Here is a 26433-nt window from a genome sequence, read left to right as displayed (position 1 = left end):
CCCCCCCTTGGGCGAACCCATTCAAGAATGGCGCCGCCCTCTAAGGACCTTAAATTTACTGCTCACCAATCATGACCTTCCCGCCACAGGCCAGCATAGATAAACCGACTATCTGGCTCCCCCCCAATTTGCTAACTAGAAGGTCATATCCTGGTCTTGAAACCCCCTAACCATGCCAGCAGATTCTCTAGGATGATTTCATTATCCACCTTTGACAAATGGACACCGTCTTTTAAGAAGCACGGCTCCCCCGGATACACCTGTGGGCGATCATCTCTAAATGAGTCCTAAACAACCTCTCTATTTTATAGTTGATCCTCCGTACTGAGAGATTCAGTGCCTTCACAGACTCCCCCCCCCTCCATTGAAATTTGTTTACCATCTGTGACCATACTATGGTGCACCCCTGGCATGTCCTAGCTAGCCAACCCACCTCCGTGATTATGGCTTCCACTAGGCCCCTTCTACCCAGTTTAACCAGATCATTCCCTCCCAGATGTAGGATAATTATGCAAGGGAGAGCCCCCTTACTCAACAGGTCCATTACAAAACCCCTGAAATGACTAAAGCGGATACCCCCTTTCCCATGGAATGATACCTTCAAACCAGCCAGTACAGCTCTGGACTCATAGTTTTCTGAAAAGCAAAATGCCTTCAAACGTCTCATATATGAATGGCCAATCATCCAAACAATATGTTGTCCTGCCTTTAGTGGAAGTGCACGTCCTTGTGTTGTTAGTCACTGCTGATGTGCCGCAGCCAGTTTCCCTCCTGCGTGACAGGCTTGAGAAACTGAAAGTGTAAGCAGAGAAAGGAACATGCATCAATACCAGGCAAATGTCCTACTCACAACATGTGCAGCCGCACATAGCGTTCATAACAATTGGAGGACCACCTCCCAATCCTTTTCACATTGCTACTATGAAAACCTCTCGCTGTCGCCTCCGTGGCAGCCCCAATTCTAAAAGAATGGGTTCCAAAGCAACTAGGATCCAAACCCTCCTTCTGTACAGCCATATCCATGACTCTTTTAAACTGAAACCTTGTGAGCGGGGTACCGTCAGCGTGGATTAATAATGCCCCCTCTCTTGTACAAGATCTTACAGCATAGACCTTGCCTCCACCTGTGTTACTGGGCAGCAGGGGTTACCGTGTGCCCGATGCAGTACCACCCCTTCCCCACGGGCCTCTTGGTCAGTTTTGGATTTCCGAATGGATATCAATAACATGTCGCCTAGAATCTTTGCATGTTCTAACTGTAGGCCCCCTTGTACATCCTGTTTGTTCTGGGCAACCAATTCCCCTATCCCAAAAGCACCATAAAAGGCGAATGAAAAGGCTGCTCTGAAGAGAAGAGCCTCCCCTGTGGTGCTGCAAATAAGATCCAGAGCCCTTGGTAAAGATGTCAGCAAGTCCACCCCTATTGGACGTCTTTTTTCTGGTGCTGACCCCTGAATGCGTTGCCACCCCTTTAAAGCTTCCCTAACTGTGCAGCTATTGGTGGGATCTCCCCTGTCTCTAGTCTGCGCAAAGAAAGAGATTGCTGCCACATGCCGCCTGGCCGCTGCTGCTGAGCGTCCGTCTTCGTTTAAAGCTCCCAAGTAACGCAGAAGTGCCCCTGTCTCATGCCACTTCTCCACCCACTCTCTTCACAAAAATGTACAATATGCCCAAAACGCCCCTTCGTAAGGTTTCCTGGTCCTGGGAGCTAGGCTAGCTGCCACGAGATTCGGTAGTTGGGGGCACCAATCTGCCAAAGAACTTCTGGGAAGGATGTCGGAGTCACTTCTGCAGAGGGGAGGTGTGTCCTGAAAACCTGCATCGAAGTGAGAGAGTGCGTCAGCAGCATGATTCAATACCCTGGCACATGTTTAGCTTTGAATTGCATGTTCAATTTCATACATAACAACACTATCTTTTTCAACAGGCGTAGAATCATTTTACATCGTGCTGCCTGTAGCTTGATGCATTCTACTCATGTTATCAGACCAGAACACCACAGGTTGATTACGCAGACGGTCCGGCCAAACTGTTAATGCCACCCAGATGGGAAACAGTTCTAAGAAACCAATATTAGCTGTCACCCCACTCTCACCCCACCAAGCTGGCCACTTTTGAGCCACCTACTCATTACCAAGTATGGCACCGAATCCCACCCTAGCCGCAGCGTCAGTCCATAAAACTAACTCCGCAGAAGTAGTGGATGGCCCAGGCCACACTACCCTGCTGTTGAAGTCCTGCAGGAATGTCATCCAAATTCGCATGTCCTGCCTAACCTCAGCCGACAGCCTGGTGTGGTGGTGTTTCTCTTTGAGACCGTTCATGGCCTGGGAGCTGGAGCGGGAAAAGGGTTGCGCCATTGGTATGACTCTTAGAGCAAAGTTCAACTGCCCTACCGTCTGTTGTAACTGATGCAAGGTCACCTTATCCTTTGCAAGGGACTGCTGCAATGCTGTCCTGAATTTCTAAATCTTGTCTGCAGGTAACCGGAAACACCTTTGGACTGAGTAACTCAATGCTTAGGAATTCTATCGTAGTTGTTGGTCCCACTGTCTTTCCTGGAGCCAGGGGAAGCCCAAAAGCCCGCTTGAGCATGCAAAATTCCAGCAGTGCCCACGCAAACTCCCGGGTGCCCACCGACCCCAGGATAAGAAAGTCATCCATATAGTGCATGACAAACTGATGCCCTGACGCCTGTCTAAAAACCCATTCTAAGAATGAACTGAATTTCTCAAAGTAAGCGCAGGAGACCGAACAACCCATGGGAATGCACAAATCCATGTGGAATTTGCCCTGAAAGTTAAAACCCAGGAGGTGAAAATACAAAGGGTGCACTGGCAACAACCGAAAAGCAGACTATGTATCAGATTTTGCCAGCATGGCACCAGGGCCCAGGACCCGGAGCATCTCCACTGCCTGGTCAAAGGAAGCATATTTCACTCAGCAAATCTCCTCACTGATGGCGTCATTCAATGAGTTGCCCTTAGGTGCTGACATATTATGAATCAACCTGAATTCACTACCCTCTTTTTTGAGGACCACCCCAAGCGAGGAGCAGACAAAATTGGGTACAGGTATGCTATCAAAAGGGCCCACTATTCTGCCCAGGCGCAGTTCCTTTTCAATCTTTGTTGCAGCCACGCCTGGATTGGTCCTAACTGAAAGTTGATTTTTGCATTCAGGTGCCCCACGTAGTCAGGAGCAGGGATCCCAAACCCATACATGAAACCTTCTAGCAACGTCCTAGCAGTGGAATGATAAGGGTATTGGTTTAGCCAAGGACTCATAACCGTTATGTCAATGGGTGAGTGTGCCATATAATGTGTTCTCCCCTCACTCCTGTTATTATCTTCCCTTATCTCTTTATTTTTGAGACACATGGACTCCGGGTGCGATGGGTTAGCACAGATAGAACATGCGTGTTTGAACTTACACGTGCCTGGGGCCCTGATACAGGACCACCTGTTAAAAGTCTCAACATGTCCCCTTCTACCCTCCCCCCTGAATTTGGAGTGTGGCCCGTGTTTTGGTGGGACCGAAAGGGCAGAAAGGATTGTGAAGACTGGCCTCCATTATTGGGCTGCACTCCCACCCCAAACTTATCTAACCACAAGATTGCGTCAACGCGGTCCCATGAAAGGGATGGGTCAGCTGCCTTAGCTCTCCTAAACTCTCTATCATACTCCTTCCAGCCACTGCCCCATACTTGTCGTGAGCCATAGTAATCCGGCTCTGGTAACATGCCATCTCTGCCTGTATGTTAGGAAAACGTGCTGCCATTACTGATATGAATACTGAGAAAACACTGTTTCAGTTCACTTGCCCATTCCCTAGGGAGCATCCAGTCCTTCTTTTTCCTAGCTTCCTTCCTTTCCCTTTCATCAAGGAGCAAAGAGAACATGCTAACATAACTTCCTGACCATATAGTTTCTTTCACATGTTACATGTCTAGCCAAATGATCCCTCCCGGTACAGGCTTCGCCCACACCCAACAGTGGCAATGTCACCTGGTTACCTAGTGAAGCTGCTGCAGCTGGCTCCGGTAACTTCTCCTTCACCAGGCTGCTCCCTGGCACGTCTTTGTTGGGTTCCGCTGGAGGAACCACACCAGTTGGATTAGGGAGGGAAGGTGTGCCCAACCCCCCACCTGGCGAGCCCCCAGGAGTTGTAACAAACTGAGCTACCATCCTCCTTGCTTCTGCTAAATGGTCCTCCCCTATTTATTTCGCCCCAACCGATGCTGACAACATCCCAGCTTTCTCTAACCATGGAAGAACTGCGGCTAACTGTGCCACTAAGTCCTGTGGAACCGGTTTAGCGGTCACAGGAGTACCCCTAGAGTCTTCCCCCTCTGTAGCCATTGTGTCCTGCGCACTGCTTCCTGCCGGGACCCCCCTGCAGGGACATCCAAGGCCGGGGCACCTGACGGAATGCTTCCCCCAGGGACCACCCCTGCAGGAACAACCGGGACCAGGGCACTCAAAGGATCACCTCCCAGAGGACCCACTCCTGATGGGCCGGATACCTCCCCATCTCCCCTGGGCTGAGGGACTGGCACCGGTGTTTATGACATACTCTTTTCCTTTGTAACCCTTTTCTTGGGCCTAACCCGCTTAGGAAGGGGGGCTAATTCTCCCCTGGGCTTGGGGGGCACTATGGTTCGCCTAGGCCTCCCCAAAGCCTCCCCTTGACCCTCTATCCTCTCTCTGAGATCTGCAAGGCTCTGCCCTAGCTTATCAACCTTCTTCCATCTCCTGTCCATAGTCACCATCCAGCGCATCATTGTCTCCATCATGTATTCCATGCGAGAGCGCTTCTCGCCATGCTTTACTTTACTGGCCATTGCTCCCAACCAAATACAGGGTTATTTTGAAGGTGCTGCTTAATTACAACAGCGTACCCAATGCTACCCCCACTTGAACACGTTTAAGCTGGTAATGGTACACAATGGAAAACACACCCCACTGCACTTCTAGACCTGGTACTGTCCAGGCCCTTACCTTGTACTGCTGGAGGTACACGACCAGCCGTAAGCACCCACGCAACTGGAGCCACGCCACACCAGCTAGTCTGGTCAGTTAGGCGAGTAATCTCAGCCCGTGCGGTTCACAAAAGCGGTGTAGTGCAGGTCTGTCAGTGTTCCCTTAAGCGATGCTTGCATGCTGCAACGGATATTCCAATGAAGATGGGCCTCTCCGTGGTCTTGTCCCGGTTATTAAGACTCTGAAATCAAGACAGAGGAAAAACAGATCCCTACCCGGTAGGTGCGCTTTGCCCGTGCTCCCCACTGCTGCCCATTGAAACCTGGTACTCACAGCTCCTTGTTGCACCCTGCTGCACCACAGCGTATCCGGCAGCCCCGCAATGTGCACAACACTACCGCTCTCAGCCCGTGCTACTTATCGGATCCCCGTCGTTAACACCGCTGCCCTGCTTTCTTCTTTCTGCTGCCGGCGGAGGAACCACTCCCTGCAGCAAAAAAACAGAGAGCACAAATATACTTGCCCTGCACTCACCGATTGTCCGGGCAACAATGCAGGAGGCCCCAGCTTCACTCCTCGCTCTGTGGCTCCAAGCTGGATTCCCCGTTGACCTGCTCCTTGCGAACGTCGCGCCACACCAACCGCGATGCACCTGTAGAACAAAAACACAGCTCCACTGCTTGCGACCGTTTCCAGGATGATCCATGAGGAAACCTGAAAGAGAAAAACGAGAAAAAGAATTACAGACTCCTAGCGAGGCTGAGTCGCAAGCTGAGGCACGGGGAGCAAAGAGGACGATTCCTCCGCTCCCCCACCTTTTATGGGCTACTATGGCCAGGCCAGTTCTAACCAGCCTGACGTAGGCCACACACATGACTCGGAAGTGATTCGAATCACTTCCGGGTCATGCCCTGGACCCCCTGACTAATCATGGTTGAGGCACGCCTGTCGCGTCACGACTGTGCGCGACAGGCCCGCCTCTAGGGTCGTCAGGGGCTGGCATGACGCCATACTTTTGGAGTGTCCGATGCCAGCCCCGCTTTTTTTCTTCACTTTGCACGGCATGCTCTGGGACTGCCTCTCCAGTCCTGCCCTCTTTGTTTATACAGTCCCCTTATATCCGGAGGGACCCTTCCATTGTACCTAATCGCACAGGTGCAGCCTGTTCAATCACCCCACTGACAGAGTTGTTACAGTACACTCCACTGCGGCCATTACAATATTTATAACAGGGGGCAGAGCTAGCTTGCGACCAAGATGGCCGCTTGAGCCCAGAGTTCCCCCGCTTCACGCAACTATCCGTGAATTATCCCTTGGGCTGCGAGTCGGAAACCTGCCCTGTGACCACCGTGGGATGGTGTAACTGCTGTGGAGCGAGACGCCGAAAGAGCGAGCTTCTTGCCTGCTCCCTACCCGCTTCCCGAGCCGCGACCACTGCAGGCGCCCGGGACGGCGGTGACGAGAGGCCTGCCCCGGCTCGGATAGCCCCCTGACTCGTCCCCGGCTGCTGGACTGCGGCGCGGCTGGGTGCCGGAGGTGGGCGTGAACACGGGGTGAACGGAGTGGCCTGTCCTTCCCCCGCATCGAAAATTGTTGAGTGTCCCACCTGGCATGGTGTGGTGGAGGTAGCCGGGGGGACGGAGAGCATCGGCGACGAGAGGGCCTATCCCCGCCGGGAGGAGCAGTGCGGCGTACCCCTGAGGTGAGGCCCGGGGGGCCTAATACCGCATTGGAAGGACCGCCTGGAGGGCGCCGGGCCGACCACTGCAGGAGCGGCTCCCTGGCGTTGCCATAAGTGCCAAACTACGACCCTACAATAAAGAAGCCCCTGCGGCAGTCCTGTCCAAGTTTGGCCTGCATGAGGTGACACTTCCCCCTCTTCCAGAAACGACCGGCAGCAATCCGGGAAGCACCGCATGGCGGTGACTAACTGTGGCGAGGTGAGCTGGCCTGGGCGGGAGTTTACTTAGCGGTGGGCCCTCGGTATCTGCGGACTTGAGGAGGTTCTAGTGGAAGATCAGCCACCATTTTGAAGACTTGGGACATCGCTGCCCAACAGGTACGCCTGCTGAGTGCTAACCCTGATCAACTGGGGTGTGCCGGAGACACGTGCCTCCCTCCCTGGGCATGGAGTGCATACTGAGTTCCTCTCCCCTTATTTGTAATGCCTGCACCTTGGAGAGCTTGTGGAGAGGGGAGTGAGTAGGCAGATGACACACACGGAAATTTAGGTGTGTGACCAGCAACGAGATTCCAGGGCGCGGAACGCGGCCACAGCTCTGCCCGTAGCCGGTAGCCCCTCCGGGACTTGAGGTACTGTGTTAAGAGGTCTTCTGGATACACTTTGCTGGGTACCCGCGGCGGATACCACACGGTGAGCTTCATCTGGAATAGCCGCCTCGAAGACCGGAGATAGAGGTTTGCGGCGAGGAGGGTGCCCCGCGGTGGGGCACCCTCTCGTGACTCGTGACCTCTCGTGACTCTCTACCTTAGGCCCAGTGATCTTGCATTAAGGCGCCTGCCCGCGCTGACGTTTTGCGGTCTGGACAAACTCCTCGGAGAGGGACAACCCGTGGAACCGCAATGGGGCGGGTAGACAGAACTCAAACGAAATTATCGTTTGATCCGAAGAGGTCTAAGGCGAGCGACACGGCCCCAGAGGAGGGGGTTGCTGACCAGGATCCGTCCGGAGAGGATCAACAGCAAAACATTCATGGTCTGCTGATAGCCATGGAGAAAAACCTACAGGGCGGGATTGCCTCCTTGGGCGTTTAGTTACCGAATAGACTGTATGGCAGAGAGGCTGGATAAACACGCCGAGCGCCTCGATATGTCAGAGCGGAGGCTGACGGAGGTGGAGGAGGCCCACGCAACTCTTGACATGGAGCACAAACAGTTGGGGAAGGTCCTCCAGGTCATACAGGACAAGACGGAGGACTTGGAGGCCCGTTCTCGGCGTTGTAATCTTCGCATTACTGGCCTGCCGGAAACTACCCAGACGGGAAACATGGAGCTCTTCATCGAAAAGCTGCTGAGGACATTATTAGGGGACACCGCCTTCTCCGCAATGTTTGTTGAGAGGGCTCATCGCTCTCTGGTTCCGAGACCGAAGCCTGGTACTCCTCCCTGACCTATAATTGCGAAATTGTTAAACCATAGGGACCGGTACACTGCCCTCAGACTTGCCAGAGAGAAACAGCCATTACAATTTGAGGGGTTGACGATTTCCCTATTTCCGGATTTCACGGCCAAAGTACAGGAGGCTAGACAAGAGTTTGTACCAATGAAAAGGCAACTCCGAGAAATTGTGGCTGACTACGCAATGCTGTACCCTGCGAAGCTGCGGGTCAATCGGCAGGGGCGATCCTTGATCTTCACTGACCCTAAAGCTTTACTGAAAGCCCTTAAAGAATGGCGGAAGGAGCGGCGGCCCTCTCCTGAGAGGGCACTCCTGGACGAACAGACTGACCACGAGAAACGGACACTAACGGCTGAGTATTTTCTGTGTATGCTGGGTGATTAGGAGGGATGTTGCTGGCACTTGTTAGCGAGAGGGTCCCTACTGTCCCAGTGGGGCCTTTCCCCTTTGGACACCTTGATGTGTATGGAACCCCTTGGCGGATGAGTGGTCATGGAGGGGGATTGGAAGAGAGTATTGTTGAGCACATCGCTGGTACGTTTGTTCCATTAATGCTTAGATGTGCGTCCTTTGCGGGGGGGCGGGTGGTTTTGGTTGCTACCATTTGAGCATAGAGTTGCGGGGTTGTGGTAGGCGGGGAGAGGGGGACTTGACATAATAAGGTGCCCTACTGGTGGGTTGCGATGTGGGCACAGATCGAAGAATATTCCTGCACTACTGTGAGGCTCACACTACCCAGCCCTAGCATTATGGAACACAAAAGCGTTTTTGTTTTTAGCGAACTACGTCCACCCCAGCGTGAATACCACATGTGGAATGTTTTTTGTTGCTGAGGGATGTGGGGTGGGGGGGTGGTCACTGTTTGGGTGGGAGGGATGAATATCGCAGCCAAGTTGGGGTTGGGCAGGCGTGGGAGGGAACTGGGGGGGGGGTTGTATTATGAATCTATGCTTCTTTTGTGGTTTGAAATGCTGTATCTATTTACTGGATCGCCGGGACTCTGGTCCTTTGACGGACTGTTCCTCTGATGCGAGCAGGAGGGAAACATTTGAAGGGGAGGTTTAATGTTGTTTTTGGGTTTTTGTTGGCTATATGACACGACTAGGGCATGGCACAGTACGGATAAACATACTCCTGACACCCCACCATGACTCAGCCCCTGCTACTGACCCTTTGGTGGTCCCACCTGAAGGACCCCTAGACTCACTGCTCTTATTGACTTGGAATGTACGTGGTATTAACGATCACTGCAAAGTCCGTAAAGTTCTGCACTACCTTACTAGACATAATGTCGACATTACACTCCTGCAGGAGACTCATCTCCAACCGGACAACCAAGTTGTCCGGTTGGAGGAGGCGCTAAACATTACAGACCGTAGTGAGTCGCTTACTCGCGAGCTAGCGCAGATGCTACGTGAATATCACGAGGAAGCTGATGTGGAAATAAAGCATCTTGGGAAGTATGCCACTGCTAGAATTTACGGTGAGGGGGAACATCCGGGAATGGTATTGGCACAGACTGTTAAACAACGCAGAGATAGAACTGTGATTCCGGATATGAGGGCACTCCCAACGGACCCGCCACTCACTGAGACACAAGTGGCGGAGAGGTTCCGGGAATACTATGCGGCCTTGTATTCCTCTCGAGGGCCTGCTCCGGAGGAGCGTATCCTGGATTGCCTAACTCAAATTGAATTACTATGGTTATTTAACTTGCGCAGGGAATTCCTAATGGGACCGATAGAATGCAAGGAGATAGTTTGGGCTCTGTCGGGGATGGAAGCTGGTAGCGCGCCGGGTAGTAATGGCCTTACAGTTGCCTTTTACAAGGCATTCTCGGATCTACTGATCCCGCAGTTACTTACGTTATTTGAGGATATTTGCACCTCTGGGGTGATGCCACCGACTATGCGTGAGGCAATACTGGTTGCTATACTCAAACCTGGGAAACCGCCGGAAGATTGCGCCTCCAACAGGCCATTGTCGCTCATGAAGTCGACGCGAAGATCTTCGCGAAGTTACTGGCCAACCGTCTCAGCCCTTTGGTCACTACGATGGTTGCTCCAGAGCAGGCGGGCTTTGTACCCAGTCGCAATTTGACATAAAACCTTTGGCCGGTTTTCGCGGCCTTGCAGCACACATGCCCGGAGGTTCCCGCGGTGGCAGTCTTTCTCGACATGGAAAAGGCCTTCGACTTGGTCGAGTGGCCATTCATGAGGCAGGTTCTTGGCCAAATGGGAGTCGGGGCTGTCTTCCTCCAACTCCTGGCGACATTGTATTCTGCCCCAACGGCCCGAATCCGGATTGGTTCTTTGGTTTCTGACCCTATACAAATTTGCAGGGGCACTAGACAGGGCTACCCCCTATCTCCTATACTTTATGCTCTGACAGCTGAGCCACTGGGTTGTGCACTGCGTGAATATCACGGGCAGAGGGGTATACAGTTCCTGAACTACCGCCTAATTGTATCCACATATGCGGATGATACCCTTCTATATGTTCGGGAGCCTGAAGTCAATCTCTCCCCAGTCTTGCATGAGGTGGTGCTGTTCGGCTCCTTCTCCGGTATTAACGTCAAATGGCATAAGTCCACTATGTTCCCCCTCACGCCTGCCACAGTGAGAGTGGACCCGGAATATCCACTACTATGGACCACAGACGCGATTCGCTACCTCGGAGTCCGACTGCATACAGATTCTGAGGTGGTACTGAGGGAAAACTACGGGGTAGCCATCTCCAAACTGGAAGATGACAATGAGAGATGGATTAGCTTCCCTCTGTCGCTGATGGGGAGGGTGTCCCTCATGAAAATGATTGTATTGCCACGTCTCCTCTTACTATTCACTAATATCCCTATGGTCTTGTCAACTGCACTCGCTGATGATTCGACTTGCATGGGTGGGCAAGCAGCCACGGGTGGCCTGGAAAATACTCACCCGGCCGTACACGATGGGAGGTCTAGGCGCCCCTAACTTGGAACTTCATTATAGAGCGGCACAAAGCTCTCATGTGTATCATTGGATACACAGGCCTGCAGAGGTCACACACATTCAAATAGAAACCATTGTAGCCGACCCTACACCCTTACCAGCACTGCTGTTTTCGCCCCGAGATCGGCGCACCGGCATATTAGATTTGTTATAGTTCGTTACGCATGTGTGGCATCATATGCTGGAAGCTCAAGCCTGCAATTTGCTGTATGCCCCGTTAGCTCCTCTTGATTGGTGCTATTGGCTCGCCCCATGCAAAGACAAAGGGGTAAAAGCAGCGCTGAGAACTCTGAAAATACACAATATGGGGGACCTCTTTGCTAATGGCTCTGCACGCACCTGGGGAGATGTGGTAGAGGAGGGAGAGTCGTACTCGCTGATGCCGCGTTTTCAGTTTCATAGGGTGCGACATGCACTCAAAGATTTATTGGGGGAGGATATGGAGGAACCCCCAGAGGTTACGGCATTAACTACCATTATTAAAGCTAAATCACCCGCTAAAATGGTTCTCCAGACTGTACCGCATAGAAATGGACATAGAATACTCTAAACCGCGTATGGAGTGGCAGAGAGACTTCGGGGTGGAAATGACGGACGATAAGTGGCTGTACTGCTGCTCGAGTACTAAATGAATATCGCTCAGCGGGTGCCACAGATTAATCCATTTCACATTTCTGAATAGGGTGCACTATATGCCTGAACGACTACATAGATACGGTCTTCGAGAGAGCCCACGATGTGAGAGATGTGGGGCGATGGTCGCGGATTTTCTTCATGTGGCATGGGACTACCTGGGGATTGTGACCTTCTGGGACAGGGTATATGCAGAGGTTAACCGCATCACTAACCTGACATTGACGCCAGACCCACTCCTAGCTATCTTAGGTTATTCCAAGTCACTCCCCAAGGACCTTAGATGACTGTTAGATATGGTCTTTCTCCTTGCCAGAAGATGTGTGGCCCTCTGCTGGCTGCGAGGCCCAACGCCTACACTGACACAGTGGACTAAAGAAATGCTCTATTGTAGCACTCAAACAGAATTATATAGCGAATTGCTACCCCCGCGCAACAGACCTAAGAACTTTTGGTCCCTTTTCCTGACTCAGAGGCCCTCACACGAGATGTCAGATGGGGAGGTTGCTGCCACAACGACTAGGGAGGATTGTCCTGTAGCTCACATTTAATGCCCTACTATATGCCCCTGGCCCTTAGACTGACACACCTGCTTATCAGACAGTACACCGGTGACACAGAGGGGTGAGTTTTAGTACAGATTACTCAGCCGACTGGGGAGCAGAGGATACCTGAGGGGGACACTGTCGTCAAGACTACCTAATTTGGTACGATGCAGTTTGCAGTTCTTGACGAAAGTGGAGCAGAGAGGCGAGTACCTTTTGTGCCTCTAGTGTTCTTCGAGACCAGTGCTTCTTCAAGCTACTCTAGTCGTTGGAGAGTACAGCTGCTATCACCACCTGAAGGCACTCTTCTTCCTGAGTGGCATTTATCACAGTATCTAAAGCCACCAGGAGGGGATGGGATCGTTCTCCAATGTACCTCGTGTATACTTCAGGTGTTCTGCTTTCTCCACTTCTTCCGATGTGCAGGCACAGGGATAGCGAGAAAAGTAGTCCCCTGGGTTTGATGAGCCTGGCCTGCATTCTTGATGCTGCAACAGCCACTTCTCTATCAGGTGCTGTGGTTTTGAGGCTGATCCTTAGATTAAAGGCTTCAGTGGTTTGTGGTCTGTGGAGAGAATGAAGGCATGTTCGCACACATAGATGTAAAAGTGTGGACATGCCTATGTATTGCGATGGCCTCGCGTTCAATTTGTGAGTAGCGTTGTGTTTCTGTCAGGGACCAACTGGTGTAGCCCACAAGGGACCCATTGCTGTCTTATTGCTGTTGCATTAATACGACTCCTAGGCCATGGGGGCGTGCGCCACAGCTACATTTGTGGCTTTCCTAGAGTCGAAGGAAGCCAGGGTAGTGTTCGCTTAAAATGCTTCTTTTGTTTGTCGGATAGCTGTCTCTTGCTCGGGTCCCCATTGCCAAGTTGCAGTCATTTTGGTCAGCTCTCTTAGGGGTTGTGTAAGACCAGTGAGGTCTGGGATAAATCTCCCACAGAAGTTCACCATGCCAAGAAAACTTCTCACCTCAAGATGTTGCGAGGTGCAAGAGCGTCTTCAACATCTTGCCCCTTTTCCGGGGCTAGGGGGGGGGCGAGTCCTTGTTTGGAAATTCCAATTTCTCCTTGTGCAAGGTAAGTCTGGCATCTTTGATTCTCTGTAGCACTCCACATAGGTATTCACGGTGTTCTTTCAGCAACTTGGCATAAACAAGGATGTTATAACTCACATTGATGATGCCAGGTAGGCCACTTAGATTTCTCTTATAGTATTCTGAAAAAGATCTGCCGCGCTGGATATGCCGAAGGTAAGGCGGCAGTAGTGGAGCAACCTGACATGCTTGAAGAAGGCGGTAATATACCGGAAGTCGGGGTGAAGAGGTAGTTAATGATACCCCGATCTGAGAACCACTTTCGGGAACCATTAGGCTCCACTGAAGTCTCCTAGTATGTCATCTAACGTTGGGGTTAAGTGTCCCCCCACTTAATAACAACGCTGGCGAGCCTTATGTCCACGCATATGCAGACCTGTCCCGGTTGTTTAAGGCTTCTTGATGACCACGATTGGGGAGACCCATGGAATGAGCTCTGTGACCTTTTGTATGATGTTAACCCTTTAAAGATTTTCCAGCTCTTCTACCTTCGGTCTTGTGTAGAAGGCGATGAGGAGATGTTGTAGTGCAACAGGTTAAATAGATGGGTCTATGTGGAGCTTCACTTCTTTGTTCTTGAGGCACCCAGTCCCTGTGAAAATGGTGTTAAAATCTTCGAGTATTGTGGCAAGCTCTTCTTCTTGTACTTCCAGTGCAAATGAGATCAGCCCTGGTGCTGGAATCTGCAGCAACCACAGCACCAAGACCACCCTACTCACTGCCACAGGTGACATCCATACGCTCCTCGACCAAAGACACACAGCTGCCCTGATCCTGCTCGACCTCTCTGCAGCCTTCAACACCGTCTCCCACCGCACTCTCACCTCCAGACTCCACGACGCCGGCCTACAGGGGACCTCCCTCGACTGGCTCTGCTTCTTCCTTACCGGCAGAACCCAAAGAATCATACTTTCTTCCTTTCTCTCCGTACCCAGAGAGATTAGCTGCGGAGAACCCCAAGGATCATTGCTCAGCCCCACGCTCTTCAACATCTACATGGCCCCCGTTGCCGCCATCATCAGACCGCACAGACTCCGCAAAGTATCCTACGCCGACGACACCCAGCTCATCCTCTCCCTCACCAAGGACCCCCTCACCACCAGACTCAGCTTCCATGAAGGAATGAAGGACGTCGCAACCTGGATGAGCAGCAGCTGCCTGAAGCTCACCTTGAAGAAGATAGAAGTCCTCATCCTCGGCCCCTTCCCTTCTGCATGGGACACCACCCTCAGCAGCCCTCCCACACCCACAGACCACACCTGGAACTTCGGCATCATACTCGGCTTCTCCCTCTCCACGACCTGACAGATCAACGCTGTCGCCTCCACCTGCTTCAACACCCTCAGCATCCTTCGCAAGACCTTCAAATGGATCCTCCTCGAATCAAGAAAGACCATAACCAGCAGATTAGACTACGGAAATGCCCTCTACGCCGGGATCAACAAATGGCTCCAGACATACAGAACACCGCAGCCAGAATCGTCCTCCCCGACACAAACACATCACCCCACACCTGCGAAACCGCCACTGGCTCACCGCTGAAAAGAAAGTAACCTTCAAGATACTCACCCACACATACAAATGCCTCCACAACATCGGACCCCAATATCTCAACAGAAGAATCACCTTCCACGCACCCAAGAGAAACCTCCGATCCACCGACCTTGCCCTTGCCGAAACCCCATGCATCCTCAGAGCCAGAACAGGTGAAGGGCCTTCTCCTAAGTCGCAGCAAAGACCTGGAAGGACCTCCCGATCAACATCAGACTCACATCCTCTCTACACGTCTTCAAGAAGACCCTCAAGATCTGGCTCTTGGACTGACTGGAGCTGCTCCCCCCCCAGCGTCTTGAGACCCTCACTGGTGAGTAGCGTGCTTCACAATTCCCTGATTGATTGGCAGTTGCAACACTCACCAGCATGCTGTGTCCCTCTTCTGCTACATAGACTGTTGCGTTCGCTTTGTTTCCACGACGGGCTAATGTGGCCTTAAAACAACCAATAAGGGGAATCATTGATTTCTGTCCATAGGCAAATACTTTAAACTTAGCTTTCTCTAGGGCAGTGCTGTGGTCCATGGCTCGATATGTGGTGCTGATATTAGCTTAATGGATGCCCTGGTGTCTATGGTGGTGGTGACCAGTTGGGTGCCTATGGTGATTTGACACTTTGGGAGGTGGCAGCGGGTGGAAGGGGGTGCTCTCAGCGTGAAGACGTAGTGCACAGAGTACTCTTTGGTATCATCATCCATATCTACTTTGCCCTTTGGCACATTTGATACTAAATGCACCATCTCTTTCTTGATCTTGGAGGATCTGCACACTTTTGCAAAGTGGGTATACTTTCCACATGAGGAATATTGTTTGCCTTTGGCCGGATAGTTACTCATTTTCTGTGGGCATCCTCGGCAGTATCCACATTCTTTTTTCCTTTCACGGAAATGCTTGGGAGGTATTGATGTCAGGTGGGTCTTAGTCGCATTGACCTGCTCTGTTTTGATGGGTCGGTTGAGGGCTGCCTCCATGTGCAAGGGTTGCTCTTTCACCAACTCTTTAGACCTCCCTTTTGTCAGATATCCTGTAGGGACTTCCCCGATTCTTTGAGAATTGTCTCTCGTATATTTGCGGAGTAGCACCCTTGTATGATCTGAGCTTGAATTTCTTCCTGCTCATGCTGGAACCCACATGTGCTTGTGAGTTTTTTAATCATCCATGGAAGTTATCAAGAGATTCCTCTGCCTCTTGGCGGGCTTGCCATAAGACAAAAAGTTCACAATCTCTATTGGCCATAGGCTTGAAGTGAGCATTGAGTGCATTTAGAAGAGTATTGTATGTCTTCAGCGTTGCTTTCACCAATATTCTGTACATTCTAGGAATATCCTTCCCTCCCAGATGTAGTAGCAAGGAAAAGCTAGTCCTCTCTCTCTCTCTCCCTCTCTCTTGCTTTCTCTCTCGCACTCTAGAGAGAGAGAGGCCAGCACCCTCAAAATAGAATTTCAATCGCACTGTCCAGTCCTTCCACTTATTTTTGTCCACCCTAAGCGTGGAAGGGTATACTCAGATGTGAGTCCCTTGCTCATTGCACCATCAGGATTCAAGCAAGCCGGGCCGAAGACGGCTGAAATGCCAGAAACCGGTCCCCGGAAGCTTGTTTCCTTCCCAGTGTAAGAATTGGCTTTTGTAGTCTGGTCTGCCCTGTTCCCATGATGCACTGGGCCAGGGACAGACTAATTTGCATACAGCCAGGTTCTGAAACTGGGATGGTGCAATGAGCTAAAAAACGGTGTTGGATTTAGCCCTGATCTCTTGACTGGGTGAGAGTATTCTGCTTAATTCAGAGACTCTGTCCATCACCACCCCTTGTTGTAAATATTTTTGTCCACCCTAAGCGTGGAAGGGTATACTCAGATGTGAGTCCCTTGCTCATTGCACCATCAGGATTCAAGCAAGCCGGGCCGAAGACGGCTGAAATGCCAGAAACCGGTCCCCGGAAGCTTGTTTCCTTCCCAGTGTAAGAATTGGCTTTTGTAGTCTGGTCTGCCCTGTTCCCATGATGCACTGGGCCAGGGACAGACTAATTTGCATACAGCCAGGTTCTGAAACTGGGATGGTGCAATGAGCTAAAAAACGGTGTTGGATTTAGCCCTGATCTCTTGACTGGGTGAGAGTATTCTGCTTAATTCAGAGACTCTGTCCATCACCACCCCTTGTTGTAAATATTTTTGTCCACCCTAAGCGTGGAAGGGTATACTCAGATGTGAGTCCCTTGCTCATTGCACCATCAGGATTCAAGCAAGCCGGGCCGAAGACGGCTGAAATGCCAGAAACCGGTCCCCGGAAGCTTGTTTCCTTCCCAGTGTAAGAATTGGCTTTTGTAGTCTGGTCGGCCCTGTTCCCATGATGCACTGGGCCAGGGACAGACTAATTTGCATACAGCCAGGTTCTGAAACTGGGATGGTGCAATAAGCTAAAAAACGGTGTTGGATTTAGCCCTGATCTCTTGACTGGGTGAGAGTATTCTGCTTAATTCAGAGACTCTGTCCATCACCACCCCTTGTTGTAAATATTTTTGTCCACCCTAAGCGTGGAAGGGTATACTCAGATGTGAGTCCCTTGCTCATTGCACCATCAGGATTGAAGCAAGCCGGGCCGAAGACGGCTGAAATGCCAGAAACCGGTCCCCGGAAGCTTGTTTCCTTCCCAGTGTAAGAATTGGCTTTTGTAGTCTGGTCTGCCCTGTTCCCATGATGCACTGGGCCAGGGACAGACTAATTTGCATACAGCCAGGTTCTGAAACTGGGATGGTGCAATGAGCTAAAAAACGGTGTTGGATTTAGCCCTGATCTCTTGACTGGGTGAGAGTATTCTGCTTAATTCAGAGACTCTGTCCATCACCACCCCTTGTTGTAAATATTTTTGTCCACCCTAAGCGTGGAAGGGTATACTCAGATGTGAATCCCTTGCTCATTGCACCATCAGGATTCAAGCAAGCCGGGCCGAAGACGGCTGAAATGCCAGAAACCGGTCCCCGGAAGCTTGTTTCCTTCCCAGTGTAAGAATTGGCTTTTGTAGTCTGGTCTGCCCTGTTCCCATGATGCACTGGGCCAGGGACAGACTAATTTGCATACAGCCAGGTTCTGAAACTGGGATGGTGCAATGAGCTAAAAAACGGTGTTGGATTTAGCCCTGATCTCTTCACTGGGTGAGAGTATTCTTCTTAATTCAGAGACTCTGTCCATCACCACCCCTTGTTGTAAATACAGTCCTTCCACTTGGGCGCCAGGGTGGACGGCGCACCATCCACCATGAAGCGTTCAATTGCTGGGTTTGCCGCTATGATAGACAAAGGGCGGGCCTCACCTTCTCGGTACACCTCTCGGCACAACCACTGTCCATCTCTGTGGTGTTGCGGACAGCCGCCTGGCCGAGGGAATGAGCATGTGCTGAGGTCAGATACCTTAGTATTGGAGATTGTGAACAAAAAGCGGTGTCTTCACTGCACGTGGGGCATGAGGATCCACTGGTGCAGTTAACACACTGGGCCCATGTGACTTTGGCTTATAGGCACATACACTCCTCAGTTCAACAAACAGATTGATGAGGACTGGTTGAACCGTGCACAGCACTCCACGACTCCTTAACAGATGGCAGGCCGCACTGTGGAGAACTCCCACGTGGATGAAAGCCACTGTTGGTGAAAAACAGAGACATATTGATGGACATGTGATTTAGATTATTGTAAGCGAACTCAGCCTCCCATAAGAGATCTATCCAAGACCCTTGGGTGACGGAGAGGTAGCGTCGCAAGTATTGCTTTAAGGCTTGATACACACGCTCCAATTATCCCTCTGATTGTGGCTGGAAACTGGTGGAGAGACTACTGTTAATGTGCAACACTTCACATCATGCTTTCCACTCCCTTGAGGTGAGCTGAAACCCTCGGTCTGATGTGATAGAGCGAGCCAAACTGTGTAGCCTTACCACATATTGTAATAAAAGAGTCCCTAGGTTTGCTGCTGTGGGTATGCCTTCACAGGCCACAACGTGAGGCATTTTAGACAGCCTGTCTGCTATTACAGGTATCGTATTTTTACCCAGGTCTTTTGGTAGATCTGTAATGAAGTCTATAGAGATGTCCTCCCAAATGTGGGTTGGAGTGGCTAATGGATGTAAAAGAACCCTTTTTTTTAGTATGACCAGCTTTGGCTCAAGCACAGGTTTCACAGTTGTGTACATAGGCAGTTGTATCTTTCTTCCAAGCAGGCCACCAAATGATTCTTCTGACTAACTCCAGGGTCTTCGTGTTTTCATGACGACCAGCTAATGGATGAATGTGGCACCTTTTGAGGCCCTGTTGATGCAACGGTTTGGTAGCGATGTACAACTGCTTGCCTTCAAAGAGCAGTTCAGCTAGCATAGAATGCTTCTTATCTTGTTGCTGCCAAGTGATTCTTTTCTGTATTGGCATGTTTTTTTTATCTTCTCTGGGAATTGATCCAATATGGTGGCTCCTACAATCTGGGAATCATGGGTGGTCGTGGCACTCGCTCTGTTTTCTTTGTTATTTCTTCATAGAGAGATAAGGTATCGCTTTACTGTTCGCCCACCCAGGTCTAGAGGTTGTGATGAAGTCGAATTTGGTGAAGAAAAGGGTTCATCTCAATTGACTTGGTGTTAGTGGTCAAGCACAGCGCAAGAATTGCAAGTTGTTGTGGTCTGTGAATAAGGTGACCCGAAATGTTGTGCCAAGTAGGTACTGGCACCATTCTTTGAAGGCAAGTTGAAAGGCTAGTAGTTCTTTTTTTGGCACAGTGTGGTTTTGCTCAGTTGGTTGGAACTTGGGTCTTTTTGAGGAAAGGTAGCTCCTATGGCTGTGTCAGAAGCATCTGCCTCCACTGTAAATGGGTGATTGATGTCAGGATGTTTGAGAACTGGTGCGGTCACAAATGTCTTTTTTAATTCCTGGAAAGCATTGTTGGTCTATGTGAACATGGCACCTTTTCGCAGGAGTCTGGTTAATGGGGTTACTTTGGTTGAAAAATTGCTGTTAAAGCATCTATAAAAGTTAACGAACCACAGGAATCACTGGATGTCCTTGACGGACTTTCGTTCAGGCAGGTCCATAATCACTTGCACTTTCCTCTCTGCCATTGTTATACGTTGGGTGGGTGCGGGGGGGGGGGGAATGAAGCCTAATAATTCTACTTAGTTAAGCAAAATTCCCATTTTGATAATTTGCAAAACAAATCGTGCTGGCGTAGGGTTGTCAGGATTATTTTGACATGTTCTTCGTGTTCTTTTTGTGAAGAAGAGTATATCAGAATGTCGTCAATATAGACAATGAGGAAATATGAAGCCTTCCAAATCAAGGCCTACCTTGATTATGGCTTATTTAACATATGCACTGTCTAACTATGGTTAACTGTTAATTGAAAAGGCACACATTATGATCAATCTAAATATGAAATAATGTGAACATCTGTAAGTAATCATTATCCATGTTATGCATTAACGTGCGATTAAACACCATTGCAAAATATTGACACCGTGTGACCAAGGGGCAGCATCTGTAGAACTTACACCTGTTTAGTGAGCTAAATGTGTACTCTGTTGCAGTTTAGGCTGGGTGCATCCTCTCTCAGAGTTCTGTGAAAAGCATGTGACTAGCTGTGGAGGTTATAAAGTGCAAGAGGGTCAGTAGGTAGAGCAACTGTAGACTCTACTGTGGTGATCTGAGAAGAGAAGATATCCCTATAAGTGTGAAACAAAGTATAGTAGTCTTTTTGCTGCTCGTTGTGGTCCTTGTGTTTGCCACTCGCAGCGGCCAAATGTAAGAGGGGTCTTGCTGGTCTGTTCTGCGTTTGCCACCCTGATACGCCCACAGGTAAGAGTAGGGGGGGCTGCCACCCCCATAATTCATGCTACCTGGGGCAGACCGCCCCCATACACTCACTTGCTATGCCACTGCACTAGTGACTGCTCTGTTCCATTATGATGATCTCTAATCCAAGGGAAGACTGGTCCTATGAATTATGATATGTAATATCTCTACCAGGCTTCTATGACAAACTAAAACCGCATCAATGTGCTGTAGCTTTGTACTGTGCCTGAGGAGGCCAGCAGTGTAGGTTTGCCCTGGTGGGGGGGGGGTATCCCATGACGCACTGCAGCGGCGCAGAGAAAGAGCGACGTGCCCTGCCAGCCACTGCGCTGCCCCTGCTCACACCCATTCCCAGCGTCCTGAGCTGGAATGAGGCTGCCCCCAAAACCGCAATGTAAAATCAAATCCAATCCGGGGTTGCCGAGCAATCCGCCACACTCCCTTCAGGTCTCAGCACCTCTCACAGGTGCATCTCTACAAGCTCGTCAGCTCAACCACCTTAACTGCAACTCTAAACCTAGAACACAAACCCCCAACCACAAACCTGCGGCAAGACCCAACCGAAACACCTGTGTTCATCCAAACCCCAAAACTAACTTGCAATACCTATTGTGAATCCAAGCAATGCTAACAATTCCAGTCCTCGCTCCACCCCTATCCCACTCATCCAACCTTCACCCTCATCCTAGTTGCAACCCAACTCTTTCCAAAACCAATACCAACTGTCACCCCAACTCAAACACCAATACCAGCTCCAAGGCAACCCCTATCTCATGCCCTAACTCGAGAATTGCAGATCTTGTTTCAGTGCAAGATCTGTGCATGCTGTGGTGCTCAATGTTAAAAACAAGATCTGCATCCCTTAGTCCAGTCTCTAGATGTCATCATGCAGGCATGTGAAACCGCCCCACTCACTGGCCCATCGAGCCTGGCTTCCCCAACATTACCATCAATCTCAGCAGCAAGGCAGCAAAGCTTACTGCAAATATGGAAAGGGAAGACCACAGCTCATCAGTTCGAGAATGTCTGAGCTCGCTCCCAGTAGAGAAACACTGCATACCCAGGACGGTGTGCACAACCCTCAAAGCCCCTCACCCAGCATCAGCAACCACATGTCACTGGGCAAAACAGAAACATCAGAAACAAAGAAGCACCGATGCCTGTAGCTCCGAAACTCAACACACAAAAACCGTATGGCCCTATCTAGAGACTGGCAAATGGAATACTCTGCCACGCAGCGGCACACATCCTGTGCTCTGTACACAAAGGCCACAGGCTACAATGCACCTGCAATACATTTGTGTCTTAGTATCCCATCGGCCAAACTCCAAAGTAGGCCCTCGCTCCATCCCTACAGCAGCACCCAGTACATGGATTTCTCACCTATCCAACAAAACTAAATATTCATGCATCACAACACCCAATACTAACACCTACGTCTGTGACATCCAACTGCAGCTCTCCACAGCACCTGCACTGCCACACATGTAGTGTCATTCCCAAATCAAATATTGTAGCACGAAGAACAAATTGACAACCCAACGCTCACTATTAGACAGCACGTCTTTGCCAACATGGATCCATATGACATGGATGCACCTCTCAAAATATGCATCTATAAATTGAAAAATGCTGTGACATCATCCCTAACACCTCTTTGAAAATATGCATGTTCACCATTTGGAATCACTTCTCAGATTCCCCTGCAAAAAAATAAACTGTAGAGTACTTCAACGTCGTCCGCGTGTGGCACAAAATTTGAAACAAAAACGTAGAAATCACCAGCACTCGCAGGGCTCTACACTCCATGGAATGCTCTCTGACACCCCACTGCACAACCGGCGGTCATGTCCACGCCTCTGCAGCTGCACGTGCACGCACCATGTTCAGCTCATGGCCCGTGCACGTCGAGTCAAAAAAGAATTCACTGAGTCTCTGCTGAACTTGCGAAACTCAAACTAGAAGTTCACCAAAGACAGAACGTACATACAGCCAAACACATGCATTGGACTCCATGCTGGTCCACTGCGCTAGCAAATCCACCATTCCAACCATATTCGCAGTGCTCCCAACCCTTCCAATGAACTCTGGGTCCCATGCAAAGGCTCTATATGGTTGCAAAGCCTGCCTGAAAAAGCCAAGGGTGACTGCAAAACAACGGCGGCAGACAGCAGCACGCACCCCCGGGCCCCCTGGGCAAAGCAGGCTCACAGGAACACACACTCAAACATGACCATTATCAAAAGAAAAATGTTTCCTACCCCAGGTAGAACCGGAACCAACTAAAAACTCTGGGAAAAGGAGGCCCTGCACCTCGAGGAAAGCTAAGCTGATAGTGGTGCGTGTCAACTCTGCTCCACACCATCCTGCTGCCGCAGCTGCCCTAAAGGTGTCGAGGTCAGGGTGGGAGGACAACCAAACTCCCACCGGCGGCAAGGGCAGCTCCTGAGGGCCAGGCCCACCGGCAGGAAATTGAAAAAAACCCACACAACGGTGGTGCCTGCGTCACGCTGAGTCCGAACGGTGCAACATTGTTGGAGACAGTCTGCCCACGTGACCCGACAGACCGGTGCCAATGTTCGGGGCCCACTCCAGCAGAGGGCGCCAATGCAACACCAAATGCCCAGGTGTGATCCTCGGCGCACAGTGTCACAGGCGGCCGCCAAAAGGTGTGAGTGGCACAATAGGGAGTGGGTGGGGTGTGTATGTCCCGGTGTGGGCCTACATAAATCACACACGGAGACACTTGCTTACTGTGGTGGTTAGTTAACTGCTGACCACGCCCAGAGCCCTGGGCTATTTATTTACTTGGTGGCGCAGCCGCGCTCAAGTAAGGGGGCTACCAACACACCGCACGTCTCAGGGGGGAAACACACATGAGTCAAGGGGAGGGGGCGTGTGCTGCAGTGGTACGCCCCACTGGCAGCAACACTACATTCCTCCTTTACCTAGGGATAAAAGAAAACCAGGAATATACGAAACATTCAAAAGCTCAAAGTCTATATCAAAGGTCCATATGGTCGGTGACCATGTTGTAGTCATGGGATGGCAGTGCCCATGTGTCAGCTTACAGGAATGTCTCTGGTTCAGTCTCTGGTTAACCTGCAACATGATATAACAATTTAACTACACAACAGAACAGTCTTACTTCAGTTCTCGGCGGGGTCAGCCATCTCGATCACTTCAACGCCAGCACTGTGCCACAAAGTCACGATATCGTTGGGAAGGCTTTGGGCACGGACGTAGGCTGTATCTCGTCTGGCTTCGGCTTTCCCCGGTAGCTGCAGGTGGTTCTTCCATACTGCTGGGTTCCTGAGTGGTGGAATTCTCCACGGGTCTCTCTGTGATCTGGACGCTCGGGGCACCGTCCTCTGCATGGTTGGCGGCAGTGTTGGTTTCCTCTGAACTTGAGGGCCGATGAGGAGGGGCCGGGTACCACTCATCTTGGTCGCAGTCTATGTTCTCATCGGGTACTTGCTTGAAAAAGGAAACATTTCTAGTGACGGACTCGCCGTGCCTGGTAGCTGTGATCATGGTCCCATTTACCTCCAGCACAGTCCATGGGTCTAGTTCAAAAGGCATCCGGAACTTTCCTCCGGGGTGACGGTCCTTCACTAGAACTTTGTCTCCGATTTGTATTGGACTGTCCATTGCTCGCCTTCGTCGGGACGCTTCATGATTGGTCTTGGTGCGCTGCTCCATGGACCGATTCTTTGGGTGAGGGGCGTGTTCCCACATAGGGTGGTGCGGTATGGTGTCTACTACGACTCTGTTGAAGGAGAGCCAGCTCGGAGAGACTCCTGTAGTGCAATGTGGGGTCAACCGGTATTCTCTGAGGAACTGGTAGATTGCTAGTTCCAGACATTGGCCGTCGGCGACTGCAATCTGTATGGTCTTGTTCAAAGTCCTCATTAGGCGTTCGACCTCTCCATTTGCCTGAGGCCACCGGGGTGTGATCCGTCTGTGTTTGATCCCTTGGCTTTGGAGATAGTCCGTGAACTCGCTGCCGTTGAAGGGGGGCCTGTTGTCGGTGCGGATTTCTTTCACGAGCCCATGGGTGGCCAGTATCTTTTCGAACTTCGGTATCACTTCCCACGTCGCGGTTGACGACACGATCTCTACTTCCGGGTACCGGGAGAAGTCATCCACCACCACGAGCATGTACTTGCCTCCAGGGAGGCTACCGAAATCTGCGCTCGCTCGCACCCACGGGGACGTGGGGCCCTCTTCGGTCACTATCGGTGCCGGAGGGTTCGGGAGGCTCGTCGCTAGACACACTGGACACCTGTGGATCACTTCCTCCACTGCTTTGTCTAACCCTGGAAACCACACCTTGCTCCGGAGTCTGTTCTTGGATTTGACGTTTCCCTGGTGCGAACCGTGTGCCAGGACTGCTGCTTGTTGGGTCAGACTGCTGGGCAGCACGAGACAGGGGCCGCGCAGGAGGCATCCTTCCGGGGACACGGACAGTTCGTGTCGGACTTGGTACAAGGCCTTCAAGATGGCTTGGGCATCCAAGGTGCGGAATGACGCCGGGCTCTGGAGCGCCTTCCAGTCCCCGCTCTCTATGGCATGGATTGCGATCTGGAGGCAATCATCGTCCTTAGTGGCACTAGATACCTCGTCCAGAGACATGGGACGTGGTCTTGACCTTTCGACAATCAGTCGGACGTACTCTTCGGTGTCTGCTGCTTCAGCTGCTTCTGCATCAGAGACAGGTCGGGCATGCCTCGATAAGTAGTCCGCAGGGTTGCGCGAGCCAGGCCGATACTCTACTGTAAACTGGAATTCCTGCAACTGCAGTACCCACTTCTCGATCTGTGGTGGAGGGCGGGAGGAAGAGCCTTGGAACAGTGGTATTAGGGGCTTGTGATCAGTCACTACTGAAAAAGGATGCCCATAGAGGTAAATGTGGAAATGGCGGCACCCCCACAGGATCGCAATGGCCTCCCGCTCTATTTGGGAGTAGCGTTGTTCGGTGGGTGTGAGGGTGCGGCTGGCATATGCAACAGGGGCCCACTCGCCGCATGGTTGACGTTGCGATAAGACGGCGCCCAGGCCAGTGGGGCTGGCGTCTACAAGCAGTTGTGATTCGTTCTGAGGGTTTAAGTACACCAGCGTCGTGTCGGCTGAGAGAGCCGCTTTCGTGTTCTCGAACGACTCCTGTTGGTCTGGACCCCACGCCCAGGCGGTGTTGGATTTCGTGAGATCCCGGAGTGGTCCAGTTAGGTCGGACAGGTCCTTTATGAAACGCCCGCAGTAGGTCACCATGCCTAAGAAACTGCGGACTGCGGTCACGGAGGTGGGTGCGGGCGCGTTGTGGATGTCTTGGACCTTCTCTGGGTCCGGGCCTACTCCTTGGTCGGAGAACTTATACCCGAAGAAGCTTATGTCTCTTCGCAGGAACTCGCACTTGTCTTTGTGGAGAGTCAGCCCTCTCTCTTTTAGGCGGTCAAACACTGCGTGGACGCGCCGGATGTGTTCCTCCAGAGTCGGGGCATGCACCAGGATGTCGTCACTTACGTTTAGCACCCCGACGAGGCCTTGAAGTACATTGTGGATAATGTTCTGAAACACTTCGGCGGCGCTTGAGATGCCGAAGTTTAGCCTTGTGTATCTCCACAGGCCAGCATGGGTAGAGAAAGTGGTGATGGGGCGTGAGTCT

The sequence above is a fragment of the Lissotriton helveticus genome, chromosome 6 (genome assembly GCF_964261635.1).
Source record: "Lissotriton helveticus chromosome 6, aLisHel1.1, whole genome shotgun sequence".
Lineage (NCBI taxonomy): Eukaryota > Metazoa > Chordata > Amphibia > Caudata > Salamandridae > Lissotriton > Lissotriton helveticus.
The sequence above is the reverse complement of the archived record's forward strand: the minus strand, read 5'-3'. Positions refer to the sequence as shown.